The sequence below is a fragment of the Palaemon carinicauda genome, chromosome 30 (genome assembly GCF_036898095.1).
Source record: "Palaemon carinicauda isolate YSFRI2023 chromosome 30, ASM3689809v2, whole genome shotgun sequence".
Classification (NCBI taxonomy): Eukaryota; Metazoa; Arthropoda; class Malacostraca; order Decapoda; family Palaemonidae; genus Palaemon; species Palaemon carinicauda.
The window spans coordinates 27,634,775-27,662,415 of record NC_090754.1 but is presented as its reverse complement, the minus strand read 5'-3'; the positions used below and the strand labels follow the sequence as shown (position 1 = coordinate 27,662,415).

Below are 27,641 nucleotides of genomic sequence, written 5' to 3'. Positions count from 1 at the left end.
ACCACCCAGCATACAAGTACAAAGGTTAGTATCCACCCTCGACCAAGTGAGGATCACTAGCCAACAGGGACCTCACAGCAGCAGGATACCCACTAGGGTAGGATCCTTTCCAGGTATCCTCTACCAAGAATCTTCTTTCTTCAAGAAAGGGCAAGTTTTCCTTCAATCGTTCACTGTCGCCCCATCCCTCTCCCAGCAACGCATAACAGCACGACTGCCGGTGAAGTAGGAAGAGGGCAAGACACAGCTTTTAAGGGCTCCTAAACTGCCAACACTAAGGAAGGAACCCAAGGTGACGATTCCAAAGTCTTCCTCGTCTGAGATGAACGCTCCTCGAAATGACCCTTCGACTTCGTTCCTTTCAGGGAAGCTTTCGGAGAGCGCATCCATTGGCAATCTGCTGTGGTTCAACGCTTTGCTCTGGGCCGTAAGTCGGGCCTTCAATCCTAGTATCCTAACGTCTCGCCCTGCGGAGCCTCTTGGGATTTCCCTTGGGGAACTCTACAGTGTCATCAGATTCAATGCAACTGACTACGACTTGCCATCATCTAGGGTCGAGCTGACTCCAGCTAGAGCTTCAGGGACAAAGGTTGTCCCTGATAGGCCTTCTTTTCCTCTACCTGGCACTGCCTTACCTTCCACTTGGGGGACGCTCGTGGGAAAGTGTCATTCTCGGACTTTTCCCAACCGTCCTTGACGGAAGAAGCTCTCGAAGAGGGGTCCGCTTCAGCTGCGAAACCTTTAAAGGTTCCTAGTCCTCTCTCGTCTTACGGTTCAAAAGGTCATTCTATTTAGAACCACAGTTTTGGAAACCTTTTTTCCCCGTAATAGGGAGTCAAAAGATTCCAAAACTGCTCCAAAATCCTCTTCCAGGATTCAGCAATGTGCAGAGGGGTCAGGAACATTGTCAGCCAACCCAGTATCGACCTCGACCCACCCCGAGGCGAGATCCCTACGGTGGATGATGATAACTATGCTGCCAGCTCAACATCATAAAGTGACCAAAGAGTCTGAACTTGCCTTTAGACAGGTTCTGGCTTAGCATGGGGGCCCTCAACTGGTTATCAGATCTAGAATGGTCCCTCAAGAAAGCAAACATACAGTCCTGGACCGTGTCTTGGGCACTCGGAGACCTCTGAAATCCAGTGCTGCTCTGCTTTGTTCCCGGGGTTTGAGGAGTGCTCAGCGTAAGATCGCCTCCCAGCTAGCCGATCTCTTTGCATCATACCGACCAGGCTCGTCCTCCAAACTCCTCCTACCTTTGGTTGTACATCAGAGGAGATATTACGAGATTCTCAACGAGCCTTGCTCAACACTACCTCTCCACCACTCCCTTGGGGAGTTAACAAGGGAGTCCCTCTAGAGAGACTGTCTTCCCGTCAGGTTATGTTCTGGACATCGAAGGCCTTAAACCTGGAAAAGGTTGCGAACTACGCCATGCTGGTGACTTCGTGGCTCGATCTTTGGTTGGGATCCGTGGGAATCCTAGTATGGACAGAGGATTTTTCTAAGGAAAGTACCGGGAAGGCAATGGAGACCCTCCTTCTCTCTGGCACCCACACCTCTTGAGTTTCTGGCCCACCAGGTAGTGAAACTGTGGGCCAACACCATCTTAAAACGAAGGGATGCGGTGGCAGAGAGATTTCATCAGCAGGTCCCAAATGTCGAGATTGCTAGGCTCCGGAACTCCCCTCTGGAGGGTTTTCTCTTTGACCCTAAGGATGTCGAGCAGGCTGCGGAGAGGTGGAGGAAGTCTCACCAAGACTCCCATGTCCATAGGGCTTAAACATCTCGGCCCTACAGACCTACAGCTCCTCCAAAACCCAGCCAATCAAAACAGTCAACCAATAGCTCCCATTCATTAGGTTTTGCCTCTTCGTGCCACATTCTACAAAATAATCATATAGAAAGATTCTGGGAGTCGCTTCATTTTCTGCCAAAATCATCTCGGCAGTTATTCCATCATATCCAGGGGCTTTCCATCCCTTAAGTTTTTTAATAATAGCTTAGTCTTCAAACACACTGAATTCATTCAGGGGCACATCAAGGTCTTTCTCAACTTCAGGTATATCAATCAAATTATTCCTTTCATATCTGCTATTCATGACCTCACTAAAGTGTTCCATCCAACTTTGCCTTATTTATGTGTATATGCTTCTTTTTTGCCCCAGGAAAGATTTCATTAATAATTTTATGAGCAATTCTTACACCATAGCCACTCCCTGAATTCATAGCTTTGTCAGCTTCATCTGCTTTCCTGTGTAAATATTCTCTCCAGTCTTCCTTGGCTTTTCTTTTGACCTTCCTATCAATACTGGAATACTTAACGTGCTCTACCTTATAATTTTCATTACTTCCTTGGAAACTTTCAACCATCAATTTTTGTGTCTCCTTTTTATAGTATCCCAAGTATCATTTTATATCCATGTTTTCTCCTTGTGACTGTCCCAAAACTTCACTACCAACTGACTGATATGTTCATAATTTCACACCATTCTTCATTAATTGTCTGCTCTTTGTCTCTTAAAGTTTCAGACTGCAAATCGATTCTTACATTCAGTAGCAAATGTTTCTGAGTGCTGATCTTCTGAAAGCTTAGTTGTATCAATCCTAGGTATTCTAGCTACATTTCTGTTGGGTGCTTTCAATTTTAATTTCAGTGCAGCAATGAGGAGCTGGTGATCACTACCAGGATCTGCATCTCTATAGCTTCTTAGGTCAAAAGAACATTAAAAAGTCAAATGAGAAACCCAATTTGTCTAGACCCTCTATAGAAGCCTATAGGAAATTTTGTTAAATCAAAAACTGCCAATGGGAATACGTCCAAGATGTCTTTCAGAAAATAAACCATAGTGGTTTTTCTCCAGTTTCCAATGTAACTGTCAGGGTTTAAGGGCCAAATATGAAAAGCTTATGCTCCTCATTCATGAGCATTCCCCCATAATTGTATGTCTACAGGAGAGCAAGCTCGATAATAATACTCCTTGTCCTCACAAATATAATAGCTATAGGACCACATTAGATCAACGAACAGGGAGCCATGACGGAAATCTTGTATACATTCATCGAGTTATTCCTCAAATATCTTTGTCTATTAGTAAATCTCTGCATGCAGTGGTTGTACAGATAGATATAGGGATAAAGTACACAATTGTTGCCATAGACTTACTGAATGTAACTCTCCATACAGAAGGAGTAAAATTTATTCCCAAAACCACAGGGTTATTCTAATGACAACCAGTCCCCCAGTGTTCTAAAGAATTAACTGCCTTGCACAGAGCCACAAGAAAGTCTTTGCCTCAATTGCTTAGATGCTTTACAGAGGAGAATTTGATATACAAAATACCTAGAGCACAGTTCTGTCATACCATGAAAGAAGCAAGGGGCCAGTCTTGGATATCTTCTGTTTCCAGTCATGAATAGAATGCTACTATCTTCTGTATAGAGTAAAGTAAAAAAGATAGCAGTGTGTGACTGAAGCAACTGAGGTTAGCAATTCCTTTACCAATCATTTTTCCAGTGTATCATGCAAGTGTGAAGGAGCTCTTTGTCACCAGTATAGAAGCATTGAAGAACGGAAAATGCTAAATTTTATATCATGAGGAGAAATCTTGCAATGCTCCTTCTCCTGAAAGGGAATTTGATTCCGCACTTGTTGCTCGCAATGATACAGCCCTTGGACCCGATGGAATTCCATATGCAGTGATTAAACACGATTGCAGGCTGGCATGGGTTCCTCACAAGAAAGCCTCAAAAGTAAAATGTCTTGAGGCTCTGAATCCTTTAAGAGTTCTTTCCTGCACATCAGAGGGCAGACCGCAAAACTATTTTGAATTTGTGCAAGACCTTAATTTTTTTAATTTGTGCAAGACCTTAATTTTTTTTTAAGATTAATTTGTGTGTGAAATATATTCCTCAGCCACCCTACAAGTCGATTAAAGATTTTAGATTCTATACACCATATTGGTATCAGATTGGCCACAGGAGCCTTTATAACTTCACCTTTTCCAAGCCTCCTAGTTACCGTTGAACAATTGCCTTGAGACCTTTACTGAAAGTCTTCTATTGTTTGGTATTGGTTTAGGTTGCAATGACTTCCTAATTGTTTAGCCTATCAGACTGCAGACCTTGTAAGGCACTGTAGATATTTTGAGTTTCCCCCAAAATCTCCTCAATCTTATGGTTTCCAGGTAAAACAATTAGTAAAGTCTTGATATAGCTGTTAATAAGGTGCTTCCATTTAAGATACCATCAACCCCTCCATGGAAATTACTAGAGATATCTTTCTGCAAATGTTTTAATGGTATAAAAAAGGAATGACTTGGGCTCCATCCAAATGACCGAAGCATTGTTTGGCTAACTTTATTTCTTGTAGAACTAAATTCGGTAAAGGTCTTTATGCTTGCATCCAAACGATGACAATTTAGCAACGATAGTGATTGTTCTACAGGTAACAAGAAAATCAACAATCGTACGCAAAAAAAGAAAATTCTCTTATTGTTATTGCTGTGTGCTAGATTAAAAAGAAGAAAATTTGGTGCCTAGTGTATGCAAAGACAAAATTTGTGAATTTGTGTATATCATAATACTACAGGAGTTATAAAGTGAATCAGAACACGATTTCATAAATTAGCGGTACATGAGAATGGATCCAAATATATTTTACAATGTTATCTTAAAACTGAAACCTACAATCCTCAAACAGGATACAATTAACTTCATAAACATTACATCAAGGATTTCCAAGCAAAGTTTATGTAAAATTATACTCGAAACTTGCAGAGAGACTTATAAAAGCCTAAGAAAAGAGATTTCATTGACTTGTTAATTTGCCGCATTTCTCACCTGTCACATCTGTGTTATCTGCGGGAAAGAGCTAGTTTTCGCTTCACCTCATCTTCAATAACGTTATTGATATTAGTGCCAAGAGTCATTTTATAAATTTCTGTAACTCATCATTCATTGTAGATTGCGCTAACATAAAGTTGGAACACGGGCTCTTGCATTGGCAGCCCATAAAAAAAAGAAATGCATCATGATCTCAATGAGCATCGGCCCCCGAAACCAAATGCATGAAAAGGTGTTATTTATACAACTATCAAGTTTAAAGTTGCCTCAGGGGACCAATAAAACTTTTGCATATTTTAACTTGAAAGTAGATTGAAAAAATGGTATATCATTGGTGAGAAACTTGACTTCGTACATCAGGCAATGACATCTCCCCAGTCTTTAACTACAGAGCACAACTCTCGTTACTTCTGTAATCATACGAAAAAACCTACGCCGAATTTTGCTCCCTACTTCTACGCTTTTGACGTCACCTGAAACAAGGGTCTCTTTATGGAACATGTTGCAGAACATAGGGAATCAACTTTTATATATACAGATTGCTCTAAATCTGATGCTGGCATTGGATTTGGAATGTATGATAATAATGCTTTTGATTGTAGAGGTGCACTTTCTCTACACAATCTAATATGTTTGCTGCCGAATTAAATGGCATACTAAACGCTATTGGAAAAAAAAAAGTGTTGAAAGATGGTACTTTTACAATTTATAGTGATGCAAGAAGGGTCCTACAAGCTTGAGAACTTTTTAATTCCAGTAACCCTTTAGTTTTAAAGATAGAGTGGCTCTTCATTACTGGGCTGAGAGGTATAACAGTTCAATTTTGTTGGGTTCCACCACATGTAGGTGTGTCTGGGAATAAGAAGGCAGGTTTACTCACTAAGAATGCTGCAGCTGAGTTACTACCAAGAAGATATCTCATCCTCTGCAATGATTTTTTACCAGACATTCAGAATTTGTTTTATAATAATTGGCAATAGCATTTGAATACCTTAGATGGAAATGAGATGAAATAACATTCATAATTGGCAATAGATTTGAATACCTTAGATGGGAATGAGATAAAAGAAATAAAGAATGTTATATCCCCTTGTAGGTAAAACTAGAAATAACATGTTTGAGGCTCAAGATGAGGATGGGAGGTTCATCATTGCCAAGATTCTTGGTCATGAGGTGTCGTACTATGCTAGTGGTAGTTTTTATATTTATTTCAGAATGAGGTCTTCTGAAAGCTATTTAACTTTTATAAGGAATATTTGCTTTTATTGTTTTAAATTGAATTTTCTTTTCTTTATTTGTAACAAATTATATCGGCATCAATGACCTTAGATGTGAGGATGCCAGAAAACTAAATCAATTGATCCCCACTGGCATCTATGATCAGAAGGTACATCTCTTCTGTTTCATGAGTGGCTGCCATAGAATGTATGTAAATGACCTGTATCCAGTAAGCTATGTGACTCTCCTTCTGTTAGCATTAGTTGGCTTCACTACAGCAAAGATTTCATGTGATGACAACGTTGCAAAGTTTTGGAGTTAGGTCTTGACTGTTGCAGAGGCCTTTAATCTTTTTAATGTGCCTGAATATGACAGCTTAGGCTAACTTGATTTTGTAGAGAGTCGATAGTCCTATCTCTTCAAAATGGTTGGATCAGAGATGGTCCCAGCACTTTGTAACAAGTTTCTACAGCTTCGGAAGTGACTTGGCAAAGTTGATGTGTATTATATCAAGTTAGCTTAATGTCTTGACCATTAGTGTAGCACCATTGCTAACTTAGCTTGTGAAAAGATGTCGTGTAATGACGACAAATTTTAGAGCTTGGTCTTGTCTGATGTGAAGACATTAACCTTCTTCATACTTCAAAGTAAAACTCCTTGGACCATGATTTTGAAGAGAGGAATTATGTTGACATCTCTTTCCTCCAAAATGGCTGGAGAAGAGACTGAGATAACACTTTATAATGGGTCTTTGGTCACTATTTGGTAAATGTATGGTGGACACAGCTGTGGATACTTTTGAGTATTGAATTTCAAGACTCCTTGATCCATCTTGTAGCTTTTTATAAACCCTGGACCTTTAACGAGAGCTGCAGGCAACCCTTGGGATTGACACCTGAACGATTGTGAATAGATTTTTTGGTTAGATACATTCCAGTCGAACAGAATATTTTTGTCAGTCAACTCTGCTGTGAGGATTGGGTGATAAGAACAGTGATCCTTTCATCCTTATAAAGCAGAGGCTGTGTATTATAGATTGGTCGCCTCATTCTGGATCTGTTGGCATTGTTCCAGGATGATGCCTTTAAACCTCCTTTAGGCTACCTCCGTCTGAATCACTCTTGGCTACCAGGTACCCTTAAGTTGGGTAGTGTCCCAACATGATGAGACTTCCAGGAAGATTTCGCATTGATCCACTGATGTATCGGTCTCAACTCAACATGTCACCCCAACCCAAGGTAAAGTTTTTTGCCCTTCTTTGGTGGAGACTGTGACTGTTATCTAGATGACTGTGATGGTCCTTTACAGCTGTTTACTGGGAAAATGGACCTCTTGATATGATTGGTGTTGTAGACGGTGCATATTTTCATCATGTAAGGAATTTTTTTTGTCTTTCTTTACCAGGAGAAGCATATCGCCTTGCTCTGAGCCAAGACTTAAGGGCATGGATTAGCCCACATACTCCTATTAAAGGACTCTGGTTTGAATATTAAGGAAAAACTCAAACTACTTTTAAAATTTGTTGTTTTATCTAACTTGGAAACTCATGTCCTCATAGTGGGATGTTACCCTTATTCTTCAGATCCTTGGGGGCACAATTTTTAACTACTAAAAACTGTATGTTTCTGGGAGCTCTAGTATTGCCAAAGCAAATTGGTGAGCTTCATGGAATTTCGTATACTGTAGTATCTGTAATTCCAAAGGTTGGAAATCGTTGACATTTGCTTTTGTAGCCGACTTTGTTTTAAAGACTTAAAAATCGACAGTTTCTGACCACAGGTTTGAATTTGGAAACCCCAAATATTATAGATAAGGTGCTAGAGTCTAGTGGGCTCGCTGCATTGACATCTGAAAAGAACTCATCACATTAAGCCTGAATAGCGACCTCTTTCCATTATTCTGACAGTACCATGAACACTATCTGCTGACTTTGAGACTATTTAACAAACATGTACCTCACAGTGGAGATAAGATTAACTCCTAGGGTGAGGTCTCGCAAGTCTAAGGCATTGCCCCTTCCTTAGCTTTCACGAAAAATTGGTCTTGTGTTGCCGGTGGTAATAGTGTATGCTTTGAAACATCAAACTACCTTCACATCTTGTTACTTTGTAGTCTCCTACGTTCCTTTTTGTTGAGCCCTATGATGGATGCTCAACTTGTGTGGTTTGCCCAGTTTCCCTTTCAGGACAGATTGTATTTCAACTCGAAGTGTTGTAGCTGTATGAATAATTTGCTTTTCTCCTTTATTCCACTTAGTCCCTTTCTTTGGAGTGCTTATAGTGGGGTAATCTGGTCAATGCAGGAGCTTGGGATGAATTTTTCTATCCACTTTTGACCAGGGGGACTGTTCTAATTTTTTTGTGCTCAGACCTGTGTAACATATCATCACATTTGAAATGTTTCATTGTATTTGTTGCTTCTGGCAGTGTTACATCATATATGCTTCACTATCTCGCTTTAATTTTAGTTTTGTCTTTATTCCAAGAGTCCAGAAGATATCCTACATAGGGTAAACCCGTCCAGTCAAAGATCAGAAACTAATTTAACCAAGAAGTATGACTCTTCATATAAAGGGGTAAAGGATTTTTCTATGTAGAAATATTTCATTTTTTATTCCTAGATACCTTGCATAGTAATGCCCTTTTTTTATGTTGGTTCAACATACAATAATTCCAAATTTACATCTCCTTAAATGTTAAATACCAAAAAAACGATCATTTCATCCTACCTTACATCAGTTTCTAAGCCATCAAATAATGATTTAGGTACAGTACTGTACTTCATATAAAACTTACATACAATAAAACCTCAGTATTCAAACGTTTCAAAGCTCAAACAAATCTGTTAACATTATAAAAATCATAGTTATAAAAATTATTGAAAAAAAAAAAATATTTATTTCTGTTTATTCTTTGCAGTCACAGCTATTGCAGGGTGGCTTGGAATAGAACATCTTTGATGCCATTGTCATGCTGAAATAGCCATTGAATCATTAACAAGGTAGTTGGGTAACAACGTGGGTACGGGGATCCGCCCATATACATGGAGTCGAGCCACTTTTTATCTTTGGTCGCTAAAAGAGTAGATATGTTGTTACCGCTCTTTGGCACCCTTCACTCAGTTCGTGAATCTTTACCTTTTTCTTTGTTTCATTGTGTAGTGTTGTTTGTATTTAGCTTTGAAAGATGGAAATGGAAGGTTGTTAAAAGGAGAGGATGCAAGGAAAAGGTGGGCGGAATATTTTGAAAGTTTACTTCATGTTGAGGATAATAGGGAGGCAGATATAATAGCTGTTGCAGGTGTTGAGGTGCCGGTGATGGGAGATGAGAATGAGAGAGAGATTACAAGAGAGGAAGTGAGGAGAGCACTAGATGAAACGAGAGTAGGAAAAACATCTGGTATGGATGGTGTGAGAGCTGAGATGTTGAAGGAAGGGGGTGTGACTGTACTTGAATGGTTGGTTAGATTGTTTAATGTGTGTTTTGTGTTGTCAATGGTACCAGTAGATTGGGTTTGTGCATGTATTGTACCACTATATAAGGGTAAGGGAGATGTGCATGAGTGTTGTAATTCAAGGGGTATTAGTTTGTTGAGTGTAGTTGGAAAAGTGTATGGTAGAGTACTGATTAATAGGATTAAGGATAAAACAGAGAATGCAATCTTAGAAGTATAGGGTGGTTTTAGAAGAGGTAGGGGTTGTATGAATCAGAATTTTACAGTTAGGCATATATGCGAGAAATATTTAGCAAAAGGTAAGGTGGTGTATGTTGCGTTTATGGATCTGGAGAAAGCATAAGAGAGTTGATAGGGAAGCAATGTGAAATGTGATGGTTATATGGAGTTGGTGGAAGGTTGTTTCAAGCAGTGAAAAGTTTCTACAAAGGTAGTAAAGCATGTGTTTGGATAGGAAATGAAGTGAGCGACTGGTTTCCGGTGAGTGTGGGGCTGAGACAGGGATGTGTGATGTCGCCGTGGTTGTTTAACTCATATGTTGGAGTGGTGAGAGAGGTGAATGCTCGAGTGCTTGGATGAGGATTGAAACTGGTAGACGAGAATGACCATGAATGGGAGGTAAATTGGTTGTTTTTTTGCCGATGATACTGTATTGGTTGCAGACACGGAAGAGAAGCTTGGCCGATTAGTGACAGAATTTGGAAGGGTGTGTGAGAGAAGGAAGTTGAGAGTTGATGTGGGTAAGAGTAAGGTTGTGAGATGTACGAGAAGGGAAGGTGGTGTGAGGCTGAATGTCATGTTGAATGGAGAGTTACTTGAGGAGGTGGATCAGTTTAACTACTTGGGGTTTGTTGTTGCAGCAAATGGTGGAGTGGAAACAGATGTGCGTCAGAGAGTGAATGAAGGATGCAAAGTGTTGGGGACAGTTAAGGGAGTAGTAAAAACTAGAGGGTTGGGCATGAATGTAAAGAGAGTTCTGTATGAGAAAGTGATTGTACCAACTGTGATGTATGGATCGGAGTTGTGGGGAATGAAAGTGACGGAGAGACAGAAATTGAATGTGTTTGAGATGAAGTGTCTAAGGAGTATGGCTGGTGTATCTGGAGTAGATAGAGTTAGAAACGAAGTAGCGTGGGTGAGAACGGGAGTAAGAAATGAGTTAGCAGCTTGAGTGCATATGAATGTGTTGAGGTGGTTTGGCCATGTTGAGAGAATGGAAAATGGCTGTCTGCTAAAGAAGGTGATGAATGCAAGAGTTGATGGGAGAAGTACAAGAGGAAGGCCAAGGTTTGGGTGGATGGACAGAGTGAAGGAAGCTCTGGGTGATAGAAGGATAGATGTGAGAGAGGCAAGAGAGCGTGCTAGAAATAGGAATGAATGGCGAGCGATTGTGACACAGTTCCGGTAGGCCCTGCTGCTTCCTCCGGTGCCTGGAATGACCGCGGAGGTAGCAGTAGTAGGGGATTCAGCGTTATGAAGCTTCATCTGTGGTGGATAACGGGGGAGGGTGGGCTGTGGCACCCTAGCAGTACCAGCCGAACTCTGTTGAGTCCCTTGTCAGGCTGGGAGGAACATAGAGAGGAGAGGTCTTCTTTTATGTTTCATTCGTTTGATGTTGGCTACCCCCAAAAATGGGGGGAAGTGCCTTGGTATATGTATGTATGTATAATGGATGAGCAATGGGTGTCTCCTTGTAAAGATGATAAGGCATATACAGCAGGCAATTAGTCGCATGCTTCCGTAGGTTTTCTCTCTTTATTCTTTTTTATCTTGGAGATATACTTATTTTGAGGTCTCCCCTGGACCAGTTTAGGTTGTGTTCTTCTTCACTGATGGGCAGGATTATCAAAGAGGAAGTAGTCCTAAAAATATTGTGTGTATTTGAAAGATATACTCCCCCATTGATGCACAAGAACCTTTGGTTCTTTTCTCTCCATTGCAACCCAATCTTTCAGTATTTTCTGCAAGTACATCTTAAGCTCTGTCCACCAAGCATACACAAAATGAAGGTAACTGTGACTGCTTCTCCAAGAGTGACAATGCTTGTGTAGCGGTGAATTACATTCCTTAGGTGCATTCAGATATTTTCGGGCCCGAGACATCTGTATGTTCCTGATTGATATAGATGTTATCCGAAAGAGTTAGTGCCCATCTCTGAGCATTCTAGTTAGCTTTCTGTCTGCGTTTGGATGATAGTTCTGGCTGCTGCCAGGATCTATCCAGTGTCTGCGCCTAGTGCTAGTAACTCCCCCAACCCTGTTTCTTCCTCCTATTGAGCACTATTTCGCTCGCTTGCGACATCATCATCATAACTCAAAAAAACGTATTTTTGAGTTATCCATATGGACATATTCATCTTAAAATGCTGATTTTTTGGCAAAAGTGTCATAACTGTAGCTAAAAAATTGATTGCTAGAGTCGCTAAATGTCCTAACGACATACATTAATATGAGTGTTTTAATTGATTAAAATAGCTCTCCTGAAAAATAGATATTTTTGAGCTATGACGACATCGCAAACGAGCGATTTATCAGTGCAGACATTGATGCCCCGGGTATGAGTGTCAAAGAAGGCTATATCTTGTAAGGATAAGAAAAAAAAAGTCTTGTGATTTCAGGTCAAGAACCGATTCTCCAAACCACATCATATTTATTTCAAGTTGCTACAACTTTAAGCCTATAAGTAAAGAAGAGGTTACTATTGTATATTTTATTTTTTATAGACTATACTGTACAGTAATTCCTGCCATATGCGTAGTAATAGCTCCAGTATGATACAGTATGCTCAAGGTTTCTAGGCTAACATAAGTTTTAGCCAAACAATGTCTAACCAACGCAAACATACCAACGAGAAAGTTCCAAAGAAATATGAATCACTTTTTCAGGGGCTTTAAAAATTAAATTCACAAAAGTATACAAATATATTTAGAAAAACAAGCATACTAGTGAGAATAAGGATTAAGGAGTCATTTACATTTTAGAAATTGCCTGATGCCCTTGCAAGCTGCTTTCTAACATATGCACATTTATCTGTATGGAACAAAACACTGAAAAAGTTCTAGCAGGAAATAGTACCTTTAAAGTCCCATACATATGGTCTTGAGTTCCCAGATTATGTTCTTACTAGTGAAAAAGTTCTGAAGACCAACGTTATAGTATTTAACTTTTGCTTAATGAAACACTTTTAGAATTAGTTGCTTTATTTCTTTATTGCAGACAGGTTCTTCTCTGAAAGTCTTAGGGATTTACTGTACTCAATGCCAGTTTCTCACTATCTGAAAAGTATTCAGTATTTTCATAAAGTTAACATTCAGTTGAAATCAGCAGATTCCCTCCTGAAATTTTTTCTAGGTTTAATTTATTTGTCCAGAAAACTATAGGAAAAAGATCATGTAGAAAATAAGTAAATGGTTATAATTTATTTTTTTTTATCATATGCAAGTGTTCATACAGTACATTGTGATATTAGAAAATTTTTGTAATTTCAGTCGGAAACTCTGTAAATGGATAAATATTGTTATTCGGTATTACAATGCATGTCACTCCAGATTTTGTGTTCACTCTTTTGAATATAGATAACAGCAGTGGTAATGAAATTTATGATAAGTAAAATTGCATTGATAAATTTTCAGTAGTTTATATAATAATCTCTGAACTGTTTTGGTTGGAAATTTAAAGTTTGAATAATTAACTAGCAGACATTAAGCTGAGTGATGTTTCAAAAGTAGATTACTGTATATTTTCATTACTGACCAACAAATATAATTGTCATTGCAGTTCTCTCCTAGGAATAGGCCGCTATTCAAATGAAACACTGGTGGGGTTATTTTGACATTATTTTATAGCATAATTTCATCATCAAAGGATAATTAATTTTGAACATTGAAGTATTGCAAAGAACGTATGCAATATAGGCTACTAGCCTGTCTACTCAAAAGAATTGGAGGTTGAATTCACATAACCAGTAAATATTTTTAGTTTCATCAATTGAAGAATATTAATATCAAACTTTGAAATACCCAGTATGAATATAGTGGTTTAATTACAGTTTTTACTTTATTGGGTACTAGTTGAAGTTATAGCAATAGTGATCAGACAGGCTACTTGTGAGTGGAGTTATCACACTCATAGCAAGATATATTCATTTGGCTGGGAAAAAAATAGTTTTTTAATAAGATAAATTATAAAACTAAAATGTTAGGAGTGGTCAGGAAGATAAAATATCAAAGGGGAAAATGAAAGTACTGTACACCATATTTTAGGAGAATGTTGTAAAACTTAGGAAAGGTTAATTGGAGGGTAAATTTCTCGATTATCTTTGAAAACCATTTTCTACACATTCTGGGTTAATGAAGTCTGGTATACTTTTTTGAACTTTAATATGGCAATGGTAAACTCAAGTAAGCTAACATCTTTGTTAATCAGATCACTCATTACAGTTAGCTCTTAATATTCATAGTGGTTAGGTAAATGTTAGTAGGAGCTATAGTCAATTTAATTACCGCCCAATTTCCATAAACCCTATATTATCTGAAGTTTTTGAACGTCTGGCAAAATATCTGAATAAGTATGGCAAAGGTAATCATCTCTTCCCTAGTTTGCAATTTGGCTTTCGTAAAGGTCTTGAAGCACGTGATACCTATCTTCCAATCTCCAATACTTTACAGAAATTCCTTGATTGTAGTCAGCAATTTCATAAGATTGGCCTTCAAGTGTTGCATTTAACAGTGTTAATCATGAGGCCCTTGTTTTCAAACCAAAACAAGTGGAAGTCTTTTCTTAGCATCATTATTGAATTTTCATGTAATAGAATGCAAAAAGTTGTTGTTGATGGGCAACGTGGTAGCGTATGGGAATGTGATATCTGGTGTTCCTCAGGATAGTATTCTTCGGTCATTACTCTGCATACAATACTATGTACACATGAATATAAAAGCTTATTGCATATGCAGATTATGCATTGCTTTACTTCAATTTCATCTCCTGAATGTAAATCTGGGGTTGCTGAATACCTTAATAGATATAGTTTAAATTAGTGCATGGTGTAAATTGTGTGGCATGAAGTTGAAGTGCTAACTAAACTCAATCTGATTGTAAGTAGGTTGAGGACAGCGGCTCCTCAAGATCCAGATCCCAGCATTAATAATGTTTCTTTAACTCTATACGACTTAAAATTATAGGTGTGATTCTTGGTAGAAAATTTAGTTGAGAAACTCATTTGATCTGTTTCTTCTTCAATTGCACATAAGACGGGCTTAAGATTGTCAGTGATAATCTAATATGAAGATGTCAAATTCTTTCATTTTGCCTTGTTTCAAGTATTGTTCTCCTGTCTGGTCTAAAGCTGCTGTTGAACAGGAACTTGCTGTCTATTTATCATTCCAGATCTAAATATTCATATCTGGCAATGTTGTTCAATTAGTCGTTTATGCATGTTGCATAAAATTTTCATAAGACCATACTTTGCATTAGGGTCTTTCAAGACAGCACTATCCTACTTGTAATACTAGGTATGCAGTTACCGGTAATTTCAATAATCCTGCCTTCTCCAGCTTAAGACTCGATACTACACCATTCTAGATGTTTTATTCTAGCTATGACCAAGTTGTGGAATTTGATCCCGTTAATCAGGGAGTTGAATCTGTGGAACTTGAAAAATTCAAACTTACAGCGAGTGAATGGTTTTGTTGAACAAGGTGACAGAAATCTCAAATTTGAAAGAACTATTTTAATATTGTAACTGTTCTAAAAATATCTACTGTATTTCATAACTTCTGTTGTAGTTTATTTCTTTTTCTTTCCTCACAGGGATTTTTTCCTTGTTAAAAAAGGGTTACTCTCATGACAGAAAAGTCAAAGCAATAGTATTTATAAATAAAAGTTTAATAAAGGTATCCACTGTTACATAATGACAAATACAGGACTTTGCTTTCACAGAAAAAATAGACATGGTCTGTCAATATTCACTCCCCTCCATTAAATAGTATTGTCTTGCAATTGCTCTTATGTTACTGTCAATACGAATACTTTTATGGCCACCAAGGTTCAGTACTGCATTGGTGTTATATTATAATGATGGTATTACTTTAGGAGGTGAGGCAGGTTGAGGTAACTTAAGTATGTATTGTGTTTTTAAGCTGTTGTGTAATAACTTTTTTTTTTTTTTATTTCAGTCAAGGCACATCCACTCCTGTAATAATGAATACCCTCCTGTTATGTAACTGAATCCTGCAAAAATATCAATGAAATTTATGGTAAAGCAGAGCCAACTTGTATGATGTTAGCACGGAGTATTTTAACCAGACCGCCAATTAAAGTTGCTCGACTTGCAGTCCTCGCCCTAAGGATTTGTACTTGTATATTGAAAAAACTTAAATTCAACAGGTTAGTAAAATGGTAATGTTGGATAGCTAAATAGGATGGGACATCAGGGAGCAGATAATATATAAAAAATTCAAGTGCATGCACCTGGGGTTATAGTACTGAAACGTATACTTGCAAAAGGTTAAAATATGGAATTAACGACAGAATTTAAAGGGATTGGAACCTGACAGGAGTAAGATAAATCAAACTTTATGAGTTTAATAAGATGTGAGTAGCTAACTAAAACTCGTGATGAAAGCTTTTGCTCTCATATGTAGGCGAGGACAATTATGTTGAAATTAAACTTGGTAGGATTTTTCATTCTTTTATGCTTTAGCAATCAGGTCGTAGAGACATGATTAAATATTTGGAAGTAGACACTTCTACTAAGTGATAGAATTAGAAATTACCTAAATTTTGTGTATAGGTCATAACACATTTCAAAATTACATGGGCAATTTATTGAAAATCAACTCAAGTCAAATTTTTAGCAAAAACTAGGAAATGTCATATTTATGTTGGACCATGTGCAGCAAAATTAAATTTTTCTTTCAAATTTTGTCAATTATTTTGATCTTTTAGTACGATATGCACTAAAATTTATTTTTCAATTATTTTGATCTTTTAGTACGATATGCACCAAAATTTATTTTTCATTTAAATTTTGTCAATTATTTAGATTTTTCAGTAAGTTTGATGTATAAATCTTTAGTGATCATAGAAGTGAGAGTTCAAATCATGGATGTTAATAGAATTTTTATAGTGTAGTTTTTCTTTTCAAAGATTACAACTAAGTTTTATATTGTTCTTTTCAAAGATTACAACTAAGTTTTATATTGTCTACAAATAGTAGACTGTACATGCCTAATACATTTGAAACGTGTAGTTAATGTCTGAAATGAGCATTTGTGTTATGGTTAGAAATGATAAAGTGACATCTTTACTCGTTACAGGAAAATGGTTAAACGTTGTACATGTACTTGGGAATGATGATGCACCTGGAAGCAATTTGTGAATGACAAGATAGCTGCCCCCCAGAAGTCGGAAGTGGACATACTGCCATCCGCTGTATCTCTATTTAGATGTGAAATATGATACTGCTTCCACCCTCAGCTGCTAGGAGTGAATGCACAACAATATTTAGGAGGAATCGTTGGATTGTTTCTGATGCTGACAGCTCTAAGCAGCTAAAATTAACCAATAAGATAATGCTGCTGCCAACTGCCCTCGGCAGGGAGTAAAATGTGGAATTGCTACTGCTGGATCATTGCCACAGCAGCCATTTGGAAGTACTGCTATTGCTGTCAATTTTTAATAGCTAGAAGTCAAAGTAGATGTGTTGCTGATCATCTTTGGCAGTTAAGTGTAGAAATTCCACAGCAGCTAGGAATAAACAGAGAAAAACTGCTATTGCTGACTGTCCTTGGCAACTAGGAGTATTCCATATAAAAGTCACTGAAGCTGACTATCCTTGGCAGCTACGAGTAAACAAAGAAGAATTGCTATTGCTGACTATACTTGGCAACTAGGAGTATCCCATATAAAAGTGTCACTGAAGCTGACTACCCTTGGTAGTTCTGAGCACAACTGCTAATGCTAACTGGGAGTAAAGGGTATGTGTCACTGTAACCGTCTAGCATCTGCAGTCAAGAGAACTTGTGTAAGTGTGGCTGCTATTGCCTATTCTCGGTAACTAGGAATAAAGATGGAAGTCCTGCTCCTCATCCACTGCAGTTATGAATAAACATGGAGAAAGAACTGCTATTGCTGCTGACTCAGCTATGAGGACACAATGAGGATATTGCTATAGCTGCCTGTCCTTGGCAGCTGGGGATAGCCGTTTCGCTGGCTGATGCTAGCTGTTCTTGTCATCTAAGAGTAAGCAATGAAGAGTTGCTGCCTCAGCAACTATGCATAAATCTGCTATTGCAAACTGTCCTGGACTCCTGGGTGTAAACATAAATATGTTGCTGATGGAGATTATCCTTGCCAGAAGTGTGGAAGTGTTGCTGCTAATGCCGATTGTCCTCAGCAGCTAGGAATAAATGTGGGAGTTACTAGCGATAATCACTGCCTCTGTATCTAAGTGTACACATGGAAGTGTTGCAGCTATTTTCTATTCTTGGCCCCTTATGAGTAAACATGGCAGTTCTGCTGTTGCCAAATGTCCACAACAACTGGGAGTTGTGGAAGCGCCACGTAGCTGCTGTTGCTATCTGTACTGCTCAGCTGCTGGGAGCACTGATTCGGTAAATGCAGTTGCAGCTAATCTGTCATCAAAGTAGTGCTAGTACTGCCCCAGCTTGTAATATCTGTGGGGGCCGTCAGGTAGTAGTATATGTGGCAGAGCTGCTACTGGTAACTGTGGAAATGCTACTGTTAATCCTGCCTCTGCAACTATGAGTAGATATGACATACTGCTGTTATAAAAGATTCTCAGCTGCTATAAATAAACATGGCAGTATTACTGTTACTGACAGCCCTCACCAGCTGGATCTGGAAATGCTGCTGTTGATTATCTTCAGCAGCTGGAAGTAAACATGAATCACCACTATTGCTGACTGTGATCGCAGACTAGGAGTCATCGTGGAAAAGCTGCTGTTGCCAACTGTCCTTACTATATGGGATCACACGTAAAAATTCCACTGTTGCCAATCTTGACGTAAAAAAATGGTCGCTGATGCCAACAAGTTTCAGCAGCTAGGAATAAACATGGCAGTATTGGTGTTGTCGACTGTCCTCAGCAGTACGGAGTAATTACAGAATAATACTTATCAACTGTTCTCTGTCGCTAGGAAGAAATGTAGAAGTGCCACTGTTGCTTACTTTCTATGGCAGCCAGTAGTAAATATTCAAGCACTGCTGTTGACCACTGCAGGTTTCAATTTTGGAGGTGGTGCTGAAGTTACGGACCTCAGCAGTTAGGAGTGGACATGAATGGAGTAAATGAACTACTCTCCCCATTGAGCTAAGCTTTGTTGCTCCCCTTGTGAGTCTAGTACAGTAGATGTAATGGTTCCCTCGAGAATTACTTATAGATTTGCAGTTCCCTTTGAGTGCTAGAGATTGATGTGCTGCATACCTTCACAACTCCTACAAAAAAAATTAAAAAATTAATGCAAACACAAGAATATTATGTCCTGACAATTTCCATTATTTTACTAAACTATTTAAGAAGGCTTGCTGTGTAAATTGTGTATAAAAAAGGAACCCAATAAACAAGCATTCAGATTAGACAATTACTTTTTTCCCCATAATACAGATTATGTGAAATACACAGAAATACCCTCAATAACATAATTGAGCCTTGCCTCTGCACACCAGAAGACCTGCATAAAAAGAATAAGTTTACAATACCACAATACCACAAATTAATATCCATCTGGCAACTGCTTGCATACTGTATATTTCTTATGGTCAAGATGCATTATACATTCTTTTAGATGCTGCAAAAGACCCTTACTAGTAAAAGTGTTTGAATCAGACTGCAATTCTTAAAATTTTTGAAATACTTCAGTCCTTCAAAAAATATTGGTTCTGAAGTCTCTTAGACTGCTTATGCCAAGACTGCTTATGCCATGACCAAGTCTTTATGTTCATAATCTTGAGCAGGATTTATATGCATTGTTTAATAATCAAAGACCATCCTAGCGGATACAGAGTTTCATAACTTTTCAGTAGCTTAGACAAGTAAAAAATTGTGACACTATCAATAATGGTAGGGATACTCTACGCATGAAAAGTGCATTCATAAAGTACTTGGGGAAACCATTAATCATGACACCGAGCAGCAATGGCCCTTTTATAATTACCTAATACAATTCCCACTTGATACTTCCACAATGCAATACATAGCCTAAAATTGTCTGATTTCAGAATACAGTTTACCATACCTCTACCCTTTAAACACACATCAGAATGAGAACACAGCTGTAACTATCTACAATATTGTTGAAAAATTCACCAGACTACCAAATTAAAATGTATCTTGCATACACCTGCAAGATACACCATCAACTGAACACTTCCCCACACACTTAAACATTCTTTGATTATTTTGCCCTACACCTTTATGAAGAACAATTAAAAGACTATTTTAGACTAATTTATAACGAATGTATTAAATATTTTATATGAACACCTGTTGATATGATGTCAAACAATTATTTAAATTTCATTTACGAGAATTATCCATTATACCTGAAACCAATTCATACTAAAGCATTTATAGGAAACACTGAAAAGATACTAAATTTAAAACTGATTTTGACACCGATTTTGAATTTTCATCAATATACGCAGTTCCGGTAGGCCCTGCTGCTGCCTCCGATGCCTTAGATGACCGCGGAGGTAGCAGCAGTAGGGGATTCAGCATTATGAAGCTTCATCTGTGGTGGATAATGTGGGAGGGTGGGCTGTGGCACTCTAGCAGTACCAGCTGAACTCGGTTGAGTCCCTTGTTAGGCTGGAGGAACATAGAGAGTACAGGTCCCCTTTTTGTTTTTTTCATTTCTTGATGTCGGTTACCCCCCCTCCCCCCCAAAAAAAAAGAAAAAAAATTGGGGGAAGTGCCTTGGTGTATGTATGTATTTAGACATTTGACAATAAATGTCCCAGGTTCTTCAAAATCCACCCTGCACCAATGAGTTAGAACTGTTACCCACTAAAATAAGGATGACAGACAAGCCAATGATTCTAAAGTACCCTTAGACATGAATGTAGCTAATATGCCTTTTTAGTTGCCTTATTGCAAATGGAAATCTTCAAATCTTGGATTCTCCTAAAACTTTATCGATTAACCCTTAAATACTCATCGCTACTTTCATTTTTCTAACCATATTTAGCCAACATTTATGTCTAAATTCCATCACCAAAGATCTACCAATTAATCAAGAATTTTTTATTTTGTATAATCATCCAGCACCAAGAACTAGATGGAGGAAATATCCATATGACAGTAATAAGTCTATTACTATCGATGCATGGTCATTAAGTACCAACAAACAGGTTGGCAAAATGCCATGCATCAACAGAAAAGAACAGCAACTGATTTGGCAAAGTATGTATTGTAAAGACTACAGAAAAATCACAATAATTATGCCAAAAACCCAACAACAGCATACCATACAAGTAAAACTTCTCATTTCTTTTCAACATTTAGAAAATTTATCGACTATACTGTAATAGGGAATGTTTACAAAAGCAGACCATATAGAAATTAAATGCATGACGAAATGGATATCAAGTTGAAATTCAATTATCCCTCCATCAAATTGCAGATGAACCTTACAAGATGGTCAATATACATCTAAAGGTCTAGTAAATGATGCTCATCTTGGATTAAGACAACTTCAATGGTACAAAAAATTAAAATAAAAAACTTAAGAAATATAGAAGATTAAATTAATCTCAACATACAGGAAAAGTACTGAACCTTACAATCTCAGATCACACACATGCAGGCAGGCTCAATAGAAACCAAAATGGCAATAGGTAAATCAAGAAAAAATAACGACCTTCTCAAATATTGCCTATTCCCTTAAAATGTCTTACCCACTATAAAGAATTCACATAACCATGGAAACAGCTTCATAATACAATAACTACAAGGTCCTCGTTCAGTTATATAAAGAACATGAAAAAGGTTATCAGAGGACCATTAATGACCAACATATAACAAAACAGATGATTTGATCAGAACACTGCTGCAGCAGTCACAATTTTCTTTTTCCCATACAAGAAAGTGGATGATTGTGAACAGCTCCTCTAACACAGTAATAACAGCTACAGTAATGGAAGAATCCTTTCAACAAGACAAAAGATGCAGCAATCTACAACCAAGCAAAGGTCTCGCAAATTAAACCAAAGTACTGTACTGTACTAGATACAATGAACAGCTTATTTATAGGTAAGAACATCAAACACCAAAACTGACAAGACATCTAAAGTCAGACTGAAATTTCAGGCATGCAGCAAGGTGAATATCATTATTTTAGATCTAATAATGAAGTTTACTCTAATATACAAAGTAGATGAAACACAGCTGCTACAATTCCCAATACTTTTTAAGTAGGTTTAACTACAAACCATCACTATCAACACCAAGTACTTAAAGTAACAGTTTACAGCCTATGAATTAAATCTGCAAAACAGATTTATCAAGGCCTTCAAAGAGCTTCATGCAAGTGAATGGCTAAAATCACAAACAATCCACTTCAGTTACCCCAATATTCTTTATAAAAAAAAAACTTCAACCAAGAATAAACAAACGTCCATGTCCTTTATTAATAGTTTTGTCACCCCAATGACTGAAAAGGAGACATGCTTCACAAAACATTTGACACATTTATGGTTTTTTTTTTCACTTAAAATCTTCTCTTACTGGGTCTTCCATAATAAAACAAGGACATCAGTAGAGCTGCCCATCACTTTCATCCTTTTTCCATTAAAATTTAGCTGGAATCACTCATATGACTTATGGCTAGATAGGCCACATTTTGGAAGAAAACTTATGAACAATAATTAAACGTTTTAAACTGTATTAAAAGTAATTTAGATTTTATTCATTAAGAGGAGGAAATCATCTCTAATAAGAGAGATCTTTAAGAATTCAGAAACAGGAAACAATATTCCACATATGAGAGAAGGAAATAGGATGGATTAAACCAGTACAGTACAGTACTAACAACAATAATGCTCGACTTGTGTGGCGTGGCATTATGCAGGGGAATAGCTGACAAAGCCCAAAGAAACATCCAGAGACTGGTTTATTGATTTGCACTATATAGCCCAGTTCTGGGGGCCTGTAAGATCATTCTAAGTACATCGAGGGATAGAGCTACACTGAGGAAAATGTTAGGAGAGGTTGTACAGCTGGATGGATGAAAATAATCAAGAATGGAGGTAAGGTAGAAGAATATAAAGCAAGTGCAGCTAGGAGCCAAAGACCCTTAATTAATGTCTATATGACACTATCTCCCTATGGAACATCCACAGTGGGGGTAAGTTAAGCTGTTACCTCCCAATAAAAAACCATGAAACAGTTCAGGAGGGGTGATAGGGGTCACTGGCATGATGAAAGTTTAGTACTTCAAAACTTTCAGAGTCAAAAGAAGGAAGCTATTCAGGAAAAAAGCAGGTTTATATCCAGGTAAATTTAGAGATGCTTAGTTTATAGAAGTAAATTTACTTAAGATCTAAAATGGTTTTAGGGTGCAAAACAAAATAGCCATTGGAACAGGAGACAAAAATAAAAATATTTAAGACCAAACAAAAACAAATCCCTTAGAACAGATATATCAAATCTAAATAAATGTGAAAATACCAAGCAAATTACCAATCAATTCTTTCAAAGCATGGGGAAAGAAGTTTTGAAGAGAATTAGGGATTCTAAGTACAAAAGACTTCTTGACTGGAAAGAGAAAATAAGCTCCAATCTGATCCGAAAGACCTCTTACAAAATTATAATAATTTTAAATCCATCTGAAGACCACATCAGAGAAAAAACGAGCAGATTTTTAAATTGAAGACCTATGTCAAAGAGAAGTAAATCTTAATGGATTTAGGAATAAAAGATATTAAATGCAATAAATCTTTAGAGAAACTAAACCCTTCAAAAGTAAGTTATTTCAGTACCTAAGAAAACAAGAGACTTTCATTTCTTTTTTTTTTTTTTAGAGGGAAAGTGTACCCTGTGACGATAGCACTGGGAATTAAAAAAAGGGATTTTGACGAAGGAAAAAGCTATTTCTGGGAAGAGACCTGTGACGCCCGGTGAAAAGGGTCCTTCTTTACACTTTTCTGATATAAATCTTCCAAATATACCAGAGAAAAATAAAAGCATGGAATGCAGAGGTTACTACCCTCGCGCGAGCACCTTGTGGGTGTCGTGTATACAACAGGGGCGTATGAAAACCACTATTCACAGGCTGTCTTCCATTTAGATAATTCCTTCATCAAAGGGAAGGGCCGCAATAGAGGCCCTAGAAAACACACTTGGACCCACGCCACCGACACCTAATACGAGCGCCCTCTAGGACATCCTTCTGCAAGAACATATGGCTTCGCAAGGAAAGGGTGGGTCCGTACAAAATAACCGGTAAGGGTTTCACCGGGCGTCACAGGTCTCTTCCCAGAAATAGATTTTTCCTTCGTCAAAATCCCTTTTCTGGGGCGACCCGTTACGGCCGGTGAAAATGTACCAGAGAATGCCTTCCAAGCCCAATAAAGTAATAACATAATGAGGAGAATACAAACACCATGTAAGACAATAATATAATATAATACTGTAAGTAAACATAAAATTACAAACTAGCCAAATGACATAGGGAACATAAGGCTAAATAAATATGAAGACAAGGAAACATCTGAGTGTCCAAACGCAAAAGGCATCAAATCTTACATGTCTAAGCATATCTAAATATTAAAGGAACGGTAAATACAATAACAGTTAAACCATAGGAATTAAACATGGTAAATATCTTAGGGCTAACGAACCACCCAGGAGAGTGGCGACGTGGTGTGAGTGGCGGGTAGGAGGGAGAAGAGAAGAGATGGAAGAAAGGAAGAAGAAGAGATTAATGGGGAGAGATAAGACTCCCCGCTGCCATTGACGGGTATTTAAGGGCCTGTAAGTTCTTTAGATAGTGGCGTTTGAAAACCATAGGAGATTTCCAACCCGTATATTTTTTAAGGTCATCAAAGTCCATGTTCTGGAAGTAATTGATGGAGGTAGCTACTGACCGTATATCATGAGCATGGGGAAATTATTCCGGATTAGCATGTTTAATGAAGTATAGGATTTGTTGTCTGATACCTGGAATGGAAATAGTACCTCCTTGTTCCCTGATAAACAAGGAGCCAGACGAGCGGGTGGCAGTTCTAGCTAAAAAGGCCCTGAGAGTAGTGACTGGACACAGAGAAGGATCCTGGGGAAGAGGGATAATCTTCCAAGGGGACCACCTATTTTGCGGATCCTCATTTTTAGCTAGGAAAGCTCTGTCTGAAGAAAAGAGTACTTCGCCTGAAGGGAGGAAATCTATGTTTTCCGGGTTTCATGAGAGAGCTGCTAGTTCTGAGATTCTAGCACCTGAGGCCATAGCCGTTAGAAATAAAGTCTTCCTAAGAAGAGTGATATAAGAGCAGGATTCGTTGTCCGTGTCCAACGCAAGTTTGAGGGCATCGTTCAGAGACCAAGAGAGCTTTTGCGGCCGAACCGAAGGCCGAAGCCTAGCACACGCTTTTGGAATAGATGAGAAATAGGAATCAGCCAGGTTAATGTTAAACCCAACAAGGAAGATCTTCTTCAAAGCTGACTTGATGGTGGTTATAGTGCTAGCTGCTAGGCCTTTGTCAAATAGGAACCTAAAGAAAGAGATGGCTAAATTCGGAGACATACGAGTATGGTCTGAATTCTTTAGGAAATCTGCTAGTTTCTTAACGGCCGAATCATATTGACGAATTGTCGAGTCCCTTTTGTCTGATTCGATAAAGAGAACGTTTTCCGGGTCAATGTTTGCGTCTCTACGAGCTGCAAACTTTATGAAGTCCACAAAGTTAGGGTTTTGGCTATCCTTGAGGAATCTGACACAGTCTGAGTTTGGATTACTTGGGTCAGTTTGGGGAATGGGATCCAGAGGGGACGGAGTTTCAACTCGAGGAGGAGAGGAAACCAACTGCTCTTTGGCCAGTGAGGTGCTACTAAAGCCACTGCCCCCCGGAAGGAGCGTAGTTTGTGTAAAACTTTCATTAGAAGATTCACTGGGGGAAATAGGTAAATCTTCTTCCAATGGTTCCAATCCAGGGTTAATGCGTCCATGGCATAAGCCTGAGGGTCCAGGTTTGGTGTCACATAACAAGGAAGTTTGTGATTCATCTGAGTTGCGAATAGATCTACCTGGAGGCCCGGAACCAGCCTGAGTATCCACCGGAATGAAATTATGTCGAGAGACCATTCTGATTCCAGTGGTTTCGTCCTGGATAGTGAGTCCGCTATCACATTCTGGACTCCCGCTAGGTGAGTTGCTGACAGGAACCAGCTCTTTTCTGTTGCCAAGGCGAAGATAGTGACCAGGATCTGATTCAGGTTGGGTGACTTGGATCCTCCTCTGTTGACGCAGTGTACTACGGCTGTGCTGTCTGACACTACTCTGATGTGGCTCGACCTCGGAGGAGAGAGTCTCTTCAGGGTCAAGAACACTGCCATGGCTTCGAGAACATTGATATGGAACTATTTCATGGCGGGTGACCAAGAGCCCTGAAACATCTGATGTTCGGAGTAACGCCCCCATCCACTCAGAGACGCGTCTGTATGAATTGTCACTTGTGGAGGTGGGAATTGTAGAGGAACCAATTTGGAGAGGTTTTTCGGTTCGGACCATGGGTGTAGTCTCATTTTCAAGACAGAGGGGATCTTCGAGACATTGTCTCTTAAAGGTACTGTAGCTCTCTTTCTCCAAACTCGATTGATGTCTTTGAGTTTGGCTTTTAATAGGAGATCTGTTACTTAAGCGAATTGGAGAAGGCCGAGGATTCTTTCTAAGGCTCTTCTGGACACCTGTTTGTGTTTGAGAAGATTCTTGATCTTGGAAGCTAATTCTCTTACCTTTTTGGAAGGAAGAGACAGCTTGTGCTTTGAAAGGTCCCACTGAATGCCTAACCATTCAAAGTGGCCTGATGGTTGTAGGCGGGACTTTTGGAGATTGACCCGAAATCCCAGGTAGGCAAGAAATCGAAGTACTTTCTTCGTAGCTCTGTTGCATTCCATGGCCGACCGAGCCCAAATGAGCCAATCGTCCAGATAAGCAATGATCTGTATCCCTTGGTTCCTGAGTTGTTCTAACACTGTCTCTCCCCGTTTCGTGAATATCCTGGGAGCAATGTTGAGGCCGAAGGGCATGACTTTGAACGCAAAGGCTTTCCTGCCTAGACGGAAACCTAGGTAAGAAGAGAAGTTTCGAGCTATTGGTACATGATAATAGGCGTCGTTAAGATCGATAGAGGAGGTGACGGCCCCACGGGGAAGTAAGGTCCGTACCTCAGAGATAGTCAACATCCGGAACTTGTCGCAGAGGATGTAAGAGTTTAGTTTTGACAAGTCCAGGACCACTCTCAATGCCGACGAGCCTTTCTTCGGAACTGTGAACAGGCGGCCTTGGAACTTCAGCGATCGAACCCGTTTGATTGCTTTCTTCTTGAGTAACTCTGTGGTGTACTCTTTCAGGATGGGAGTGGGTTTCTGGAAGAAGGTCACTGGTGGAGGAGGAGAACCTTGTGACCATTTCCACCCCAAACCTTTAGGGATTATGCTGTGAGCCCACGGACTGAAGGTCCAATGGTCTCGAAAGTGGTAAAGTCTCCCCCCTACCGGGACCACATCATTGCGAGGGAGTGAATCTAGGTCCTTTCCCTCCCCGAGCACCCCTTGTCCTAGGTCCGCCTCGTTGGCGGAACTGTCCTCTACCCCTGTAGCTTCCTCTCTGGTGTCCACAAAAGGAACCTGACGGTTCGTAGCTGGGGTTGTATGCAGGCGAGGGCATCCAAACGGGGTTGGGTTGTGTACCTGGGGAAGCAGTGAGGTAGACCACCAGTTGAGGGGGATTCGGTTGCAGAGACGTCGAAGCAGAGGGAGACTGTGATGACGAGTGGGTAACTGACGATTGATGGTAGTGACCCCGGTTCGTGTTGTAAGGGGTAAATCTCTGCTTCTTCTTGAAGAAAGCTTGCTTTTGGGCTTCGACCTTCCTTTTGGCAGTGAGGCCC

At 39.0% G+C, this 27,641-nt stretch overlaps 2 long non-coding RNA genes across 5 annotated transcripts in view; one reads left to right on the top strand and one right to left on the bottom strand.

Annotated features, from left to right (window-relative positions):
* Positions 1-17,478, top strand: part of LOC137622944 (uncharacterized) — a 47,197-nt gene extending 29,719 nt beyond the window's left edge. Inside the window, exons 4-5 of the long non-coding RNA XR_011040532.1 lie at positions 15,692-15,902; positions 16,835-17,478. This is a non-coding gene — a long non-coding RNA (uncharacterized lncRNA). The remainder of the gene's footprint in view (positions 1-15,691; positions 15,903-16,834) is intronic.
* Positions 17,479-17,480: 2 nt separating this feature from the next.
* Positions 17,481-27,641, bottom strand: part of LOC137622943 (uncharacterized) — a 101,997-nt gene continuing 91,836 nt past the window's right edge. For all 4 annotated transcript variants that reach the window (XR_011040529.1, XR_011040530.1, XR_011040527.1 and 1 more), the window contains exon 4: positions 17,481-18,974. This is a non-coding gene — a long non-coding RNA (uncharacterized lncRNA). The remainder of the gene's footprint in view (positions 18,975-27,641) is intronic.